Source organism: Solea senegalensis, linkage group LG13 (genome assembly GCF_019176455.1).
Source record: "Solea senegalensis isolate Sse05_10M linkage group LG13, IFAPA_SoseM_1, whole genome shotgun sequence".
Classification (NCBI taxonomy): Eukaryota; Metazoa; Chordata; class Actinopteri; order Pleuronectiformes; family Soleidae; genus Solea; species Solea senegalensis.
In genome coordinates this window covers 11,146,636-11,162,336 of record NC_058033.1, presented here as the reverse complement: position 1 = coordinate 11,162,336, position 15,701 = coordinate 11,146,636, and the positions used below count along the sequence as shown (strand labels likewise).

General features: G+C 40.6%; 1 protein-coding gene and 1 long non-coding RNA gene across 2 annotated transcripts in view; both read left to right on the top strand.

Moving 5' to 3' along the window:
• Positions 1-109: 109 nt before the first annotated feature.
• LOC122779941 lies at positions 110-1,750 on the top strand. The gene is made up of 2 exons (XR_006361632.1): positions 110-470; positions 1,383-1,750. It is a non-coding gene; the product is annotated as an uncharacterized LOC122779941 (long non-coding RNA).
• Positions 1,751-2,967: 1,217 nt separating this feature from the next.
• Positions 2,968-15,701, top strand: part of LOC122779221 (serine/arginine repetitive matrix protein 3-like) — a 45,778-nt gene continuing 33,044 nt past the window's right edge. The window contains exon 1 of the mRNA XM_044041371.1: positions 2,968-3,140. The gene's annotated coding sequence lies outside the window, so the exon portion shown is untranslated. The remainder of the gene's footprint in view (positions 3,141-15,701) is intronic.

The following is a 15,701-nucleotide window of genomic DNA, read 5'->3' as shown; positions in this document are numbered from 1 at the left end:
GACATTGTGATATTCGGTTTTTTGGAAGCATCAGTTAATAACTGCATTTATTATTGATTGCTTTAAAGGTCCAGTGTGTAAAAAATAGTGACATCTATTGGTGAGCCTGCAGATTGTAACAAACATTTGCGTTTGATCTTTTTTTGTATGTGTTTTTGCCTTCAGTTACTGCAGTATGTCCTATTATTACCTCTTGGTTTTTTCACAATCAGGCAATCATCTTCAAACAGAACATTATTTGTACCAATAACATCCTCGTCCCTGCACGTGCGCTCCATGTAGGACTCGGCTCACAGGTTCTGTCAGTCAAAGCACCCACAAGGGACACGTACATACATACACTTGCTTAGATCATCATCACCCATCACTATGGATATACTTCCTGTCTGCATGTGTGTGCCTTGAAGGCAACGTTGTCCTGATGGGTCACTGACCCACTCAACCATTCAATCATCCCAAAAGGCAGCCAGGTATGTCGGTCTGTCTTGTCAGTGTTTGTTGTTTGTCTTTTCTGCCTTAGGCACATGGATTTTTCATTTTAAATGCAAGGGAAAGCATTTATTTCTCAAAGGAGTGTGTTGAACAAACATGAGCTTGAAATAGTTCAGTCTCTAATGGGATAAGGAAACCGTCACAAAGAAAAGTTGTAAAGTACAGAAAATAAAGAAAACGACGGAGACCTACCTAAATCACACAGGAGAAGAACTCGCAGTCCATCCCTGCAATTTAATAGGGTTATAAACTAAAGGATGAACAATGTGTATAGTTGTCTGACATGAGAACCTGCTTATCTCAACGACTACTCACATTTATCGCAAGCTAAACCGTGCTCTACACACCAGTGCAAGAAAGAAAAACAGACACATGGTGTCATTACAGGAGACGTATAAGCTGAAATACAGAAGTTAAATCATACCACCATTCACCTTTTATAGTAGAATAATGTTGGCTGCTTTGATTAGTTATGGCTGGTTACCTCAGTTGGTTAGAGTGTGGTGCTAAAAATGCCATTTTTGTGGAGGATAGAGGCCTTTTTCACAGCAGATATTTTTGATATAATTTAAGCAGGAATGGAGGAGAAAAACACCATTCAGACAGTGAATAGACTTGCTTTTTTCAAAACCTCAGGAATGCTACAACCACTGGGTCCATTTATCATCATCATCATTCTCATCCATATGGAAGATTACATTGATGAAAGCACTTTGTAGATTGTTCTTCATGCTGTTTGACACAGAAATGATGATACTTTTGTTTCTTTGTTTCATTTACAATTCAAGGAGTAAGGGTTGTTTTTGTTTATAGTAGCAGAAAATGTGTCAATGGAAGTATGTAGAAGGTATCTTTTTTTTCAATAAGACTTTTTTGTTTGTTTGTTTCAGTGTCTGCATGGGCTGCTCACTACCTGGGTCAGCGAACACAAAGCAGGAAGACATTAAAACACTGCAGTCATCGCCGTATTGTCATCGCAATATTGAACACTTAGGTGATCACACACCCAATTACTATTCATAATATTGTGCAGCCTCACTGTAAACTGTGTATATTCTGTATGCTGGTGTTGGTTCACTGTCTCCACAATTAATGTGACAATTTAATTTGTAGCCACAGTGACTCAAGTGTTCTGTACTGGGGCTAATCAAAGTGTGGCGCCATTAATCTCTGTGATACAGCAACTGCTTGCTGCCTGTTTATGCCTTGAAGAAGGTCACTGACTGGAGACTTGCACTGAAAAAGATTTTTGCACAGATTGAGTGTGTGGACACTTTTTTTTTAACCTATTTTCCAGCTCAATTCAGATTACATTACATTACATGTCATTTAGCAGACACTTTTATCCAAAGCGACTTACAAAAGTGCATTTAAACATTTGGGTACAAATAAGAGCTAGAAGTAAGTAAGAGCTTCAAGTAGATCAAACTATGAAGTGCTAGTCATAAGTGCGATATACAAGTTGTTGTTTTTTGTTTTGTCGTCTTAGTCGAGGTAGAGTCGGAAGAGATGTGTTTTTAGTCGGCGGCGGAAGATGTGGAGGCTTTCAGCTGTCCGGATGTCGATGGGGAGATCGTTCCACCATTTGGGAGCGAGGACAGTGAACAGTCTCGAGTTCTGCGAGTGCCTCTGCGATCCTCTCAGTGAAGGGGCAGCGAGATTGATATAAAAAGGAAACTACACCTGTGTGCTTGTGGAAACAGGTAGTTTCCTTTATATTATGTCTAAATTTAGGTGGAATATAGGTCAATTATGCTATTTCAGAGGCCTTTTATTTTGAAATTCCACATTAGAATGGCATATTTTGTGAGGGCCACCCTGAGGTGGTCTACTATCAGCGTAAAGTGCAATTTGCTTTCCATAACAGTCTGGATTTAGGTGAAATATATTTTAATTATGCTATTTCATAGGGCTTTTATTTTTGAAATCTTACCGTAATGTCTAGTATATATAAAGATAACGTAAAACAAAGTGTTTTTTGAAGTGGATGCTGGCTCTACTGCACTCATTTACACAGGTCACGTGAGGAAAATCACAGGTGTAAATAATCAAATTAATTATGGCTGCGTTCCATTTAGCTCTCTCAGTACGGAGGTGCGCGCTGCTCTGACTTGCAGGGGCTGAACACAGCAATTGGTATGAGATTCACAACACCTGAGCTTTTCCTGCGAGAACATGCTAAAATGGCTGCTGTGCATAGGGTCACACCAGTGAAGATGAATTGATTTATTGTTTAATTTACTATTTACACCTGTGCCAGGTAACTCTGTCACTACAATGACAACGTCAAACACGGTGATAATGGGCTCATTGGTCCGAGAAGAGGACGTGAAGCCCACACTAGGTGACGCTCTGCCTGTGGTTTTGACTCCATGCTCCGTCCGTGCTGCAGAGGTTCATCCGCTCCGGCAAGGGGCGCTAGTTTTTTTTTTTCTTTTTTCTTTTTTTTGTTCCACAGTTCCTCCGTGAGCTGTCCACTTCAGCACCACTAGCAGAGAGCGGAGACACCGAGGAAGAGGAAAAGACTGACTGAGAGACACGGCGCACAACATCAGCACCAGCACCGAACCCACTCCCAAACACTGAAGATAGGCACAGATTCCCGCAGATTTTCCGCCACAGCAGCGTGACACAGCTCTGCACAAAAGGTAAGAGTTTCCTCAAAAAGCCGTGATAGGATTAAGTTGGTGAAAACAAGGCTGATGTATTATAACAACGGGCTTCATCACGAGAGACGAACCATCTCTCCTTCCCTTCCTGGTTCGTAATCGCCGTATGAGCGTGTTGAGTCGGTGTTTACGTTTGTTCCGCTCAGATTTATTCTGTGTTTCGGTTGTGGGAGTTAAAGACGGTCACTTCGGAAACAAAGAGCTGACGGGAGACCGTGTTTTGTTGGGCAGCCTCTCCATCCTCGCTTTGCAGATGGTGTTGTTTTTAATAACTGGTCCGTTTCCTGCAGATTCACAGTCACCAGCTGCCGTTTCTTTGCCTCCCTGCTCTGGGACATTTGGCCTCATATTAGCGCTGCTGCTGGATAATTGTTGTGGTGTGAAATATGTACAGATACAGTCCTCACTCAGTTTACATAGGGTGATTCTGGATTAACAAACCAAACAGGGCGGTGGATGAAATAATACATCTAACGTGTGATGCATATAATCATTAAAATAATCATCATCATAATAATAATAATAATAATAATAATAATAATGAAGAAATGAGAAATCACTTTAAGAGACAAAGCAAAAATCTTTTTCTTTAAAAACCTTTATTAAATCATTCAGTCCCCTGCTATATAAATCTCTTTTCTACAAAACTGTGAAGCAGTTCAGTTAAAATTATACAGTAATACAAATCAGAATGCATAAACAGAAGGAGAGACAAAGACCAATTCATTTGAAACTGGTGCAATCATATATATCATGATACCTTTTAATCCTAGATTAGCAAAAAATCCAAGAGGATTATATGTTTGAAGGCAGAGCCACAAAATTCTGTGTGAATAAAGGCAAAATAGAAGTAATAGCTGGTTGATGTGTATTAAAGAATAAAAACAGAATAAAAGTGCACATCACTAGGGACTGCAACAATTATTCAATTGGTTGATTACTTAATTAATCATCAACTATTTTGATAATTGATTATTAGGTTTTATTTCAGCTCCTTAAATGTGAATATTTTCTGGTTTCTTTGCTCCATTTATCAAAAAGAAATACTAATCAACTTTTTTGGCAAAACAGCACTTGATTAATGGAGAAAATAATTGACAGAGAAATTGGTTGTAAAAAATAATTGCCCCTAGATGTCGCACAAATGTTAAAGTGTATTAAATAAATAAAAGCAATACGATGCAAGAGAAAAGCACAAGTGGACAACATCACATAAAAGCAGATCTGTAAAAAGATGCATAGATTAACTTTAAAGACATTAGAAGGAGAAGGAGAAGCAACCAAAAGAGTGTAATGCAGTACTGCAGCATTACAGATGCCAAGTGATGTACATAAAGAAAATACCAATAATGAGCTCTCAAACCCCAAGAAGTAGAGGACGACTTAACACTGAGAGAAAATGAAACAGGGAAAAATAAGAAGTAATGGATGATTAAATCCAGAAGAAGGCAGCAATGCAACATTATGGATATCAACTGCAGTGAAAACCAACCAATCCACAATCGAGTGAGTCCACCAGCCTTTACCTTCCATATGTAACGTAGGTCATTCCAAAGTCGAGGGGCTCAAACAGTTAAAGTGTCATCACCTTTAGATTTATAAGCCTCCACTTTAGAACTGACTGAATGATCCAACTGAGCATCTAAGACTTAGAGTTGGTGTTGTGTGGAGTAATCAGTAAAATCGGTTCTTAAATATGCAGAAATTACCCTAGACTTTGGTTTGTGTAAAAAAAAAAAACATCATTACTATTCAGTATTCTTTGATGAGGAGTAAATTTGATTCGTTTTAAATCAGATGATATCCACAGGCACTTTACTGGAGGCTGATCTTGTGTTTTCTAACTGAGGCGTCTGACAGGCTTCACTGAGCATCACATAATTAATATTGTTTGAATCCTGTCATCCAGCGCTGGCAGGTTAAAGTCTTTGGTCTTGTGAGCAGCCGGACTGAAAGTAGTTCTTGATGTTGCAGAGTTTTGCTGCTGCCTGAATCTGGATCATTGAAAAGGACAAATCCATGTAGTGCTGCACCCATGAGACAGAAAACAGTACTGGAAGAAATAATAGTTTATTCATAATTTATCCTTTTTAGGTAGACATTTGATGTTGATGTTTTATTTAATCCATATATATTTGAACACATTTTAATTGCATCTCTGATAAATTCTGTATCTTATAAAATGTGTAGAAGTATATTTTAAAGAGTTTAGAGTGAGCTTCATTTTTAGTGCTCTTGCTGTGACGGCTTCTGCAGTTTTCCAGGCTGTGTAAACCTTACTGTATAAGGAGTGTTTAAGCAAATGTGTAACACAATATTGTATTTGGGTCTTATAGAAATAATAATAGGAGGGAAAAAAAATACTCTTTAATCCTCCATAAATCCCTATAGGGAAGTACTTTTGATGTGTCTTTGGACACAAAGTTACTAGAAATGATTTATTCCATTTGCTGGCAAAGAAAATGTGCCACTTTTCTGATGTATTTTCAATTGTTTCACTCATTTTTCAAAGCAAAAATAATAACTCAAGGACAATATATGTATATGTGTGTATATAGACATAGATAGATAGATAGAGTGTGTGTTTATATATCTCTCTAAAGTAAACCGTCCCAGCCAGTTTCACTCGCCGAGTGTTGCTGCTTGATATCTCCTCGCGGTGGCGCTGCTCAAATGACTGAGGGAAACTTAAGTGGAAGCGGGATAATAGCGGAGAAAGCGATTCTGTGATCAATATATATATGTGTGTGTGTGTATATGTATATGCGTGTGTGTATATGTATATGTATGTGTATATATATATATATATATATATATATATATATATATATATATATATATATATATATATATATTTATTTATTTATTTAATATTGATCACAGAATCGTTGTTTCGTGATATTATTGGTATCGTGGACCATGTATCTTGTGTGAGGTACCCTGTGTATTTCTCTCTTTTCTAACAGTTTCTAAACCTGAGTGATTGATCCACTGACAAAATAATCACCTGTTCAATAAATAATGAAAATGACCACGAGCTGCAGCCCTGATGAATGCCCAAAACTAACCATCCCTCATGCGCTGTCAGATTACTCAATATCACACATGGACAGAATGTGGCCCCGGGGCCAGGTCTAGCCCGTGGACCAGCTTCATCCAACCCACGACGCCCTCACAGGAAAACAAAATGATCCCCAAAAATCAATAAAAGGCAGCACATTAAAGCTTAGGTAGCTCAGACAAACGCCATGGATGCAGCAAACATATGATGAGGCAACACTTTGTTTAATCACTGCACATGCAGACTGAATGTTTTAGTTCCCACTCCTGCATCTTCACATTAAAATCATGTTACCAATGAAACAAAGATTGACTTTTATTTAGGGTTCAGGTCAGGGTTACTTCCTGTCTATCACCACATCTGCATAGTACATGCGCCTGTTTTGTTAAAGGTGCTATTTGTGTCTGTTTAATCTCAGATGTGGGTGTTTTGTTAGAGATAGAGACTTGTATTTCTTTTTAGATATGAGGTATAAAAAGATGGATTAAATTTTAGATCCGTTGGAGATTTCAAATTTGATGTGCTGACATAATTCAATGTGTGGCTCTTAGGTAACTTCACCAGTGTCAGTATGGTACTCTGGGGGGACAAAAGCTCTGCTGTTTGGTGTGCAGTTGTGTGGTAATTCAAGTATACATTCAAATATCTACACAAAATTGTTTGATTTCTTTATGTGGAGCAAAAAAATCAATCAACAATCACACGGCTTAATAAATAATAATAAAAAAAACACTCAAACAGATTATCAAAATAGTTGACGATGAGTTTAATTAAATTAATAATCAATGAATTGATGAATCGTTGCAGCCCTATCTACTGTCAACATGACTGGCTTGGTCTTTATGAACAGTGTGTGAATCAGTAATCAGTGCTCAATTTATGACACACTTAGGGTAAATGGAAAATGTCAGCAGGAGGTTTGAGTGTGTGAGAGAGGACCAAAACATGAAAGTGGGGACATTTCCACTGGTCCTCATGTTCTGTTACCCCTTAAAATGCAATTTGCATTACTGCAATTACACAACGGTTTGTGATATTGGAAAAAATCCAACAGTTCTGAAAGCTGAGAAGTTGTATGTCAAAGCCAACATGTGGTTATGATGGTAATTTAAACTTGTGCTGTTGCAGGAAGCCAGTGAATCAGCATCTTTGTCGCTAGAGAGGAGAGAGTTGGAAAAACACCTGCACATGGTTTCCCTTTTTTTTGGCCTGTTTTTAGACCCAAACAAATGATATTTTAAGTATGTTGTATAATACCATTTCAAATAACGTGCAAACTCTTATCGTAGTTGTGTTCATATACTGTACAACTACAGTGTTTTTGTTTTTCTTCATTTTAAATTGTTAATGCACTATTTTAATGAGCAGTAAATTGTAAATAACTGCCAGAAATTGAAAGTTATTCTGGGAAAATGTGCAAAAGCCCTTACGGGCAGGACATTTTCTTGCCCTTTTTATGGTTAAAATAAGCAAAAAAGTCCAGATGGACATTTTGAGGCTTAGGTGTTTAAGGGTTACCTGATTTTAGGGTCAGGCTTAGAATTGGGTTTTGTTTAGGATTAGTTGTGATGGATAAGGTTATAGGTTAAGGGGCCAGGGAATACATTATGTCTGACTGTCCTCACTATGATTGCTGCACAAGTGTGTGTGTGTGTGTGTGTTTATGTTGACCAAATACTCGGCTGCATGGGACTAAAAGCACCAACTGTGTCCGTTAGGCCAAAGTCAAATACTTACAGTGTACGATCTGAGGAAAATCAGTCTTCCATTTTGTCAGTGCGTGGCTGTTGGTGAGATATAGTCGACCCAGGTGAGGTAAGAGGCTGACAGAGGGATTAGCTTGTATTAGGATGTTTGCTGCTCACAGAGGTGAGAGGAATGTCCGTCACTCTTGCTCTATCTACCTCCGCCGTCTGTTTTCCTGCACAGGGCATCTATCTTCTGCCTGCTCTACATTCACGTTGTTCCTAGACAATCAGTGAAACCCCCCCCACACACACACACCCACCCCGCTCTGCAGCATCTCACTGCTTCTCCTTGCCGTCCTTCCTTGCCACATGCAGCCGCTGTCAGAATCCCTACCTCCCTGTGCTCTCCTCTCATCCCGCTGGCAGACACACATTTCTCCTCCTCCTCCTCCTCCTGTCCTATTTCCTTCTTCAGCTCTTCGTGAAGGGTGAAGCTGCTGTCGGTGAATCTGAGCTGAATGGTGGGAGTTGCACCAGGAGGATGGAAAGGTTAGGGGTCTTTAGCGAGTACCATTCCCCCCAGGTTTCAAAGCTTAATAGGCAGACATCGTCATCAAGGAAAAAAGAATCATTCACATTGCTGCAGTGTTAGAGCACAGCAGCGGTGTCAAATGCACTCTCAAGAAATCAGGCTGGGACTTTACTTTGTGATTCTGCTTCAAAACTGCACTCATTCAGGCAGAGTCAGGGTCACAACATCCTAGGGTCGTGCGTTGTCACTGTAGGTGGTGTTTTTTTTTTAAAAAAAAGCTTGTCATTCTTGGTTTCCATCTCAACCAAGAATAGAGTTTTACTGCTGTTATTTGGTAAATGGAAGTGATGAACACTTAATCATTTTTGGCAGTTTTTGAAGCAAACTTGTATCATGTCTTGTGCGTCATCACTGGCAACTTTGACTCGGCTCACCATTTATTTCAAGGACATGTGAGATAGGGCTGTAACTAACTATTGTTTTCATAATCCATTACTTTATTATTAAGATTATTTTCTCCATTAATCGAGTCCATAAAACATAAAACACGTTGAAACATTTTGATCTGTATTCAACACTGGAAATGATGATGTTCTTAAATGTTTTTTTTTTTTAGTATTAATGACTTTTGTGTTATATGGAGCAAAGAAACTAGTAAATATTCATATTTAAGAAGCTTAAAAAAAATCAGAAAGCTTGTTTTATTTCCTTAAAAACCCTCAAACTGATTAATCAATTATCACAATAGATGACAATTAATTTAGTAATTGTTTCAGCCCTAATGTAAGACATGTTAAGCTAAGAAACTAAATCTAATCAAAGTTACGTATGGAGAACTGGATAAAAACACAAAGTACAAAAGTAAAAAGTGGAAGTACCTTAAATTTGTTAGAAATTAAAGTCACCTTTTAGAATATTACTTGAGTTAATGTCAAAGTATTTGTCTACTGCATGTGAGTAAGTACTGTATTTAATGTAAAAGTATAAGGAATGAGATGGTATTGAGTATTCTAACGTTTATTTATCACATGACGGAAACATTGCAGTTGTTTGTGTCCTAGAGCTCATACCTTTTTTTAAAAGGGTTAATGAGTCCTATACATGTCTGTCCATTTCTTATAACAGAAAAGGGAAATAGTTTAGTTTTATTATTCTGCTCCAAATTGTCCAAAGTTACAACACCCGTCTTTGAAGGTTCAGGAGTTATTTGTAGGCTAATGGACTTGCTTGAGTTGAAAACTTAACTCAGCTCAAGCAAGTCCAGTTGTATCCCTCCACCACATTATTGTGAATTTCAGTGCCGTGTGATCCTGCTGACAAATAAAGACACGAGTGAAAAAACAACCTGTGTGGCAGAAATAATTACAGCTATTTATTTTAGTTCATTCTAAATTTCCTCGCTAATCCTTTGAGTATTCTGCATTAGGAGACATCCTGATGCTGTTACCTCCAGCCATCTTGTAGTTGAAGAATCATCCACAGCAGCAGCAGCTGAGACTGAAATACAGTGGATCAATACTCAGCGCATTCTCCTCTGGCTCTGGTCCTTGAGAGGCTGTTATGAGTTCTGTGCTGTTGCTATTGTTGTGGTGTGTTGTTGCCGTCATCAGGAACCTGCAGTGGCCACACTCACTGGCAGAATGCAGCGCCTCTCTCTCCCTCTCCCTCTCTCTTCCATTAAGGTTTCCTGAGATGTTTTGTCCTCTGTAATCCTCCCACCACCCTAAATGCGTGGTTTTAAAGCAGGAGTTGTGTTCAGTGGTTGGGCTCACAAAATAGCGCACCACTCTTCCCATGTTAAAGCACATACATTTTTAATCCTCTACCCTGAAGCGTGCGCACACACACACACACACACACACACACCCACACACACACTGCATGTCCTTGGTGTTTGTGCTCTTACCTAAGAAAGCTTTTTTTGTTGTTGTATATTTTCAAGTCTTACCATTTCCATTTAAACCACAACAAATATTGAAGTAGGCTGATGTTCTGTATATCAGGGTTTCTCAATCCTGGGCCTAGGGACCCACCGCCCTGCATATTTTAGAATTGATTCAGATAAATAGGTTATCAGGCTTCTGTAGTGCTTGCTGATGGGCTGACCATTTGAATCAGGTGTGTTGGAGCAGTGAAACATCTAAACCACGCAGGGCATTGGAGAACCCTGCTGTATATGACCAAGGGGCAACCAGTTTTTAAGCCTCCAGAATTGTTTTGGAACTGGAAGTTCACCTGAACCTGGCCTACTATTGTCCACTCATATTTTCTGTTTTTTATCATTAGTTTTGCTCTCAATGGGAATATAATTTACAAAATTGACATAATATTCTATTGATGACCAGAAACTAGTGATTAAGACAATTGACTCCTCATTAAAATGTTCACTGACAAATAAGGTAAGGTAATTATGGTAAGGGCAGGAAACAAAGATCTGTGTTGTCTACCGGTCAGGTGGTGTGATGACCCACTAGGCCCGGTCTGCCAGATTACCAGCCCTGCCCGGCAGTGTAATCTATCTATTGAACTCTAGGATATCCTAATTTCTGATCCAAAGTGACAGCCCAAGTGCATCTTTTTTTCCCATCTTCCTCATGTCCTCCTGAGATCACACTTGTCATCCAAAGGTGATTAAATTCTTCTCTCGACGGCCTGAATTGGAGATCTGTACGTCTGAAATGCAACATCAAGTTCAAGATCAGCCTCCTGTTGCGTAAAACATTTAAGCATCTTGGAAGATCAAGAGCACGTCTGCTTCATCTTCTGATCAAAGGCCGCATGGCCCAAGATTCATTCTCATCGAGAAGAAACACAAGATAACATTTTGATTGAGGCCTGAAAACAGAATAATAAATTCCACATTTTTAGGGTTGTGTTTCTGATGGACTTTCTGCCCATTGATACCAGCTGAAAGAGAATCTTTTAATTATTAGCTTCTCATTGATCTATTTTTGCTAAATTAAACATTAGCCTTATTATCTGAAAATGCTACCATTTTTTTCCACCAGGCAGACTTTCTGTGAGATGGATGTGTGTGTTACTGAAGTCAGTACTGTCGTGAGAATCTGCAGCATTTTTCGAGTCCAAGTCTTTTGAAGTTGTCACTCAGTTACTGCACAAAGGGCAGTGTTGGACTGCTTGTTAGCCATCGTTGGGCTTCGTGCATGCATGCATGTGTGTGGTACTGTCCCCAAGGGATCCCCTTCCTCTATCCCACTGACTTCAGAGCTGCTTTGAAGTTTCTCCAAAGACGAGAGGTGGAGGGGGAGAGAGAGGAGAGATGGAGACAAAGTGAGGCGGGGGAAGGGAGCGCAGGAAAAATTCTTCTTTTTTCCCTTGCACTCACTCCGGCTCATCGTCGAGCTGCTTCCCCCTTATAATATTGGAATGATGTCGCAGTCTGCATGGTGTTATTTTGTATGACAAACGGTAGCTGTGTTGTTGAAGTGAACACGACTTGTGAACTCGGGGAGAGAGAGAGAGAGAGAGAGAGAGAGAGAGAGAGAGAGAGAGACAGACAGACAGACAGACAGACAGACAGACAGACAGACAGACAGACAGACAGACAGACAGACAGACAGACAGACAGACAGACAGACAGACAGACAGACAGACAGACAGACAGACAGACAGACAGACAGACAGACAGACAGACAGACAGACAGAGACAGACAGACAGACAGACAGACAGACAGACAGACAGACAGACAGACAGACAGACAGACAGACAGACAGACAGACAGACAGACAGACAGATAGACAGACAGACAGACAGACAGACAGACAGACAGGACAGACAGACAGACAGACAGACAGACAGACAGACAGACAGACAGACAGACAGACAGACAGACAGACAGACAGACAGACAGACAGACAGACAGACAGACAGACAGACAGACAGACAGACAGACAGACAGGACAGACAGACAGACAGACAGACAGACAGACAGACAGACAGACAGACAGACAGACAGACAGACAGACAGACAGACAGACAGACAGACAGACAGACAGACAGACAGACAGACAGACAGACAGACAGACAGACAGACAGACAGACAGACAGACAGACAGACAGACAGACAGAGACAGACAGACAGACAGACAGACAGACAGACAGACAGACAGACAGACAGACAGACAGACAGACAGACAGACAGACAGATAGACAGACAGACAGATGACAGACAGACAGACAGACAGACAGACAGACAGACAGACAGACAGACAGACAGACAGACAGACAGACAGACAGACAGACAGACAGACAGACAGACAGAACAGACAGACAGACAGACAGACAGACAGACAGACAGACAGACAGACGTACGTACGTACGTACGTACGTACGTACGTACGTATCGGGAATTTATAGCATATTAAGGTGGTTGAGTCGCTGCTCACGGTCAGCTGATGAATAATGGAGGGGATCAGTGTCTAGTTCCATCAGGTGATCCTGGTGTACTTTTCCGGAGTGCAGTGTATGTGTGTGCGAGAGGTTGAAAAGAATAGAAAGAGAGGCACAGTGAGAGCAGCTGCTGCTGCACCCAACACACCCACAACACAAAACCATCTGCTATCCCGACTCCAGAGTACTAACACACATGCACACACACATTCTTTTTTAGAGAAACACACACCAAATATACAGACATGGAAGAATTACTTTAGGCATAAATTGCAACCAAAACAATTTGTATGTGAACAAATTATGGACCACGGATAAAAAGTGAATGTATTCAGCTGGTTTACCAGAGGACGTGGATGACTCTGGAATCTATGGGAAAATTTCTCATGAGTTAATGCTAGATTCATGTGATTATTTTTCAATAGCACATAGTGTTAGTTTTTTAAGTTATCGTTTAGAGGATATCAACTGATTTGGCATTATCACTTAGCCCTAGGTGGATTATCCTTTCCGCTCCTCTATTGATGCCCTTGTGCTGTAAGCTGAGAGTCACCCTTTACTGATATTTGGTTGTTTTTCTTCCTGGAATATCTAAAGGTGGTGGAACGGTTTCTACTGCCCCCTGCAGCCAGCCTTAGGATCTATGTGTTCCCTTTGCATTTGCCCTTTCCTAAGAACTAGAGCCAGAAGCTGCGTTGTTCTGTCTTCTCTACCAGATCCTTTGAGAGGCTTCTTCTGTCTTGTAGCCTGGAGCTCAAGAGACTTCAGGAACTGCTGGATGGAGGTCCCAGTGTTGCCTCTTCAGCCAACTGTTTAGTTTGTTTTTTCCCTCAAAGACAGCTTCTAGTCTCTTTTCCCATGGTACAGTCTATCCAAACACAATAACAACCCTAGTAATGGTGGTAGTTGAGAGCATGTTATCTGGCTGTCGGGAGGTTTTGAAATGGAATGTCAGGCTTGCTCAGAGCATCTTAGCTCTTCCATCTTCACAATTTTCTTTTCCTTTCCTTCCTGGACCAATGTCATCCCAGCCCTGCTCTGCCTGGCTATGGCATTACGCCAAAAATGTCCTCCCAGTCATCCTCTTCTATAAAAACATCACTCTCAGCTTCCTCTCCAATTAATGCCACAGATATAGGTGACAGTGGTGACGAGATATCCTTCACATCAGTGAGTAGGCTGTGTTGCTAGCTTGTCATAGCTGCAGTGGAGCTATTGGCTCCTCCTAAATGTCAATCAAAGGGACCCTCCCCTTCACAGCTCATTTAAACGGAAATGCGATTCATTTTGCTCCAGTCAAACCCATAAAGAGAATACTGTATTGCAGATGGTGTTGTATTTCAAATGGTCATTCAGAGAAGGCAGATAGTTGTTGTGCAGGATAAGATTGTTATTGTTTTAGAAGCCCCACTGTGGTGACATATGCAATGGATAAATCAAATCAATCAGGTGGATGAGAGGATTAAGCCACGATAAAGTGATGACTCAGGATGTAGCTCTCGCATGAGGAAATGAAATACAGCCTCCCTCTCACCCATTGAAAACTCTATTTATAAGAGTAAACTAATCTAAACCTCCACCAGCCCCAGCTTGGATCACGTACGGTTGTATGAATAAACATGGTTTTAATTACCCTGGAATGTTGTTGATTGTGTGAAATGACTGACAATGCTTCACTGCGAGTCAAACTGGCAGATGACTAAATGTCATCTGTGCTGAGCTGCATGCAGGGCACCGTTCCATTCTGTTACCCCAGGAGAGACTGGGGGGGGTAAAAAAGGCCAAGAACACCGAGGGAAGAAAGCAGGAAAAGGGGATGCTGAGTGAGTGAAAACTGTGCTTGGAAGATGAATGCAGGCTCTGACCTTTTCCGTCGTCTTTTTTTTTGTTGTTGTTGGTGGATACTGGGAATTAATTCTGCAAGCAGTGCTTGCTGCAGTCTCCTGCTATTTAGACTTTTGTTTGTTTTTTACTGTCAGCTCAGGACTGCTGTTTGGATGGATTTCACCCAAGTGTAAAATCTATACCTGTGCATGATGATGAGTGATCCTGTTCTATCAGTCTTTCGGTGTTGCTTTATATGTTCTACAGAGTGATGTGCATTCAGATCAGCACATCACCTCACTTCTCCTGGTCAGAGATTTGCACAGCTGTTATGGGGGAGGGGTGAATCAATCATGTCCTCCCCCAGATTATGTAAAACTGTGTCAGTGCATGTGCATGTGATGAATGTCTCTCCGTCTCATGGCTCAGTGTCATCGGAGTTATGGGTAAAGGGTGCTTGTATATAATGAACATACAGTTTTATAGAGAGCCAAGTGTGAGTGTGTGTATCATTCACTTACTGCCTAACAAGACCTGGAAGCTATTTCTTTTTTAGAAGAAAGAGGGTTTAAGAATAGCAGGGGATAGTTCAGATCAACAGAAAAACATATGCTGTGTATTCATCATGATTTGGTTTAGTACAGTTTGGAATGGTAAAGGCCAGGCTTGTGTTTCAACTGAGAACAGTACTTTTACTTTGGTAGGCGGGGTGTGGGCTGTACCCAGTGGCCGCGTAGCATGACGTCGTACTGGTGCGACAACAACAGACGACAACATTCACCGTGACACAAGAGAGGAGGCCAGCATCTCTTTTTTTCCCTGCACGGTTTGAGGCTCTTTGTCTCAACAAGATGTCAAACTGTATGAGAATAGACTGCAGGTGTTTAAATAAACACCGGTCACAAGGGAGTGACATTTTTCTGGCACCCAATCAGTTGTGGGTGGAGCTAAACTAGCTCCACCCTGACGGTACCGTACCATTTTACTCTGATACCCCAAGGGATGTTTTTAAGTTGAAAAATGG